The sequence below is a fragment of the Apaloderma vittatum genome, unplaced genomic scaffold (assembly GCF_000703405.1).
Source record: "Apaloderma vittatum isolate BGI_N311 unplaced genomic scaffold, ASM70340v1 scaffold4913, whole genome shotgun sequence".
Taxonomy (NCBI): Eukaryota; Metazoa; Chordata; class Aves; order Trogoniformes; family Trogonidae; genus Apaloderma; species Apaloderma vittatum.
In genome coordinates this window covers 112,109-114,830 of record NW_009708530.1, presented here as the reverse complement: position 1 = coordinate 114,830, position 2,722 = coordinate 112,109, and positions in this window count along the sequence as shown.

Here is a 2,722-nt window from a genome sequence, read left to right as displayed (position 1 = left end):
CTGTGACACCCGCCCAGCCTGACTGCACCTCCTCTTCCTCGCTTCTCTCCTTAGGAGGAGGATGGCTTGTGGGGCTGAGGCAGAGATGTTCCCACGTTGAGGAAGACACCAGCCCCTAAAAAGACACAGGCTCCCCACACACCCCATTTCCATCACTGCTGCTTCCTTTCGGTTAACTCTCACCTTGCACAGTCCTGTAACCGATGTTAAATGTAATGAATGATCTTGTCCTCCTTGTTTGTCTCCTCTTTCGTGTAACACTGTAATTAGCTTAATTACCAACAGATTCATATTTTTTTTTTGGTAACTTAAAATGGAAATTAAATTTTGCACCAGGTTTTACACGCTGTTAACGGGAATCGAATAATCAAGCCTGACTCCAAGTCCTTGAAAATGAGTATTAAAAAAGGTCTGAATTTGCATATTCATGTTTTTAATAGGGTTCAGAAGGTATATTTGCAACTGATGAAAAGGATTAATTAAGCCTAATTTGCATAGGAAGAACAGTTTAACCCCTTGCATCCTATCACTGCAGAGACTGACAGTTTGAATACCACGGTGTGATACTGGAGAGACACGTGGGTGATGCAGCACAGGGCTGAGAGCAGCGCCCTGTGGAGCATCTTCCTTCCACTCGAGGAGGACAGGACCTGGGACAACCTGGGATCCCGACATCACCCCAGTGCAGTCGGTCCCCCCTGTGCCCCTGGCCACCTCCTGGGTTTGGTCTCTGTCCCTCTGCCATGGTGGGGTCTCCCATGGCAGTGCCACCACATCAGGCCTTGAGCAAAACACACCATTTCTCTCAGCATGAGCTGGGCTGTGCAGCTCTAACGTGGCTTTAAGAAATGATTTCGGTAAAGCCAGCTCAGTTCCTTGAGCTGTTCACAGCAGGACTGCCTGCAGCTGGCATGGGAGCACCCATGGCTGGCAGTGGCACCTAAACCTTCATCTCCAATTTCTATTTTTTCTCTGTGAGGCTGATGCTAGTCAGGGGTTAAAGGCTCTACAGGAACATCAGACCAGGGGGAGACTCACATGTCCTGTCCTGCTCCCAGCCATTAGTCTGAGGCTCAGCTCGGCATCCCAAAAGCCTGGGTCTCGTGCAAGTTCAGGAACAGGGACATAGTGCTGCCTGCACCCTAAAGCCCAGCTAGCACCCCCAGCATGGAGAAATCAGCAGGGTCTTGCACAGCTCTGCCCAGTCATGACCTAAGAAATCCATATAACACCCCCCCGCCAAATCAATTATACCCCTAGCCTGGAAAGCAGAGCAGGAACGTGACACTTCCCAGGGCCCTACAAAGCTGAGAACAGAGCACAGCTTTGAGTCAGCGCCTGAATGTTGCTAAAAAGTGTGAAAAAAATAAATAAATCAGGCATTCATTTTGCTTCAGCAGGTGGTGTGCTGCGTTCCCCTTGTAATGCTTTGGTGGCGTGTGTTGCTAATTATTTTTCGGGTGGAATTTGCTGTGCACAGCGCATGGGGTTCGTTAGACAGAGATGGCTTTGAAGTGGCGTTCAGAATTAATGCTGGCATATGTAAATGTTTCTTGTGCCATGCGAAAGCTGGCTATAAATGATGCATGAGGTCCAGCGAGAGAGATGCTTGCTTTGTTTATACACACCCATTGGGCTTCGTTATGCCAAAACCAGGCAGAGGAGAATCGGCAGGATCTTGCACAGTCCATAGATCTGCTACGCGGCTGTACATGAGCATTTAGCAGAAGTTAGCGTGGCATTCTTAGCATGCCACCGCCCAAATTTCCTCCAGTGAGAAACACGTGTTAGAGACCCAGCAGGGCTGCTGATGTTCCTGTGCTTGGCATCTTCCTTGGGTCCCCCTAGGCGATGAGGAGGATGCATCCTGCACTGTAAATCATCGAGGTTCTGACCCATACGCCTCACTCAAGCAAAACCTGCCTCGGGGGAGAGGCACTTAGTGGTGACACTGGTTTAAGGAGTCCCTGCTCACCTCCTCCTGCTCTCACCTTACTCATCCTCCCAGCACAGGGTCCATAGGGCCATGCTAGCAGGAGAGAAGGGGAACATTTTACTTAAGAAGCAGAAAACCTGAAGAAAGGGAAAGAAAACACAGAGCCTGCAAGCACAGCTGAGAGAGCAGGAGACAGTGCCTGGGGCAAAAAGCCAGGGGAATGTAAGATCCCTCAACGCTGGTCTCTAGCAAAGGCTCTTGACACTGGCACCACTTCTGCTGGGTATGTCCCAGAAAAACAGTTCAGCCCTGGGCTCTGGTCTGCTGGGGCGGGGGGAATATTTTAGCCCAGCAAATTCTTTCTGAGATGTATTCTTGTGCATCTCTTGCATAAAGTAGTCGGATCCCTCTTGGATCAACCGACAGTGAGGTGGGGAAATAGCTCCCCAGCATCTTCAAGGAGCTCTTCTCTGCTGCTGGGGTTAAGGCTGTGGGTGAACCCTTGCCCTCTCCTGGCTGTTGCTCTGGCAGCTCATGGGTGAGCTGGAGACCTTGTATGGTCCATGGATGGCTGGTGGGACCCAGCTGTGTAGCCCCATGGGGACATCCCTCCTGCACAAGGCTGGGACACCTGGGGCAGGGTCTCTGGGGGACCCATGCCCTGGCAAAGTGGGGTCTGGAGCATCACTGCACTGAAACTAAGGCACGTCTATGGGGGCAGCTGAGCATCCCTGCAGTTCCCTTTCCCTGAAGTGATGAGGACCATGGCTGTATGGCTCCATCCTG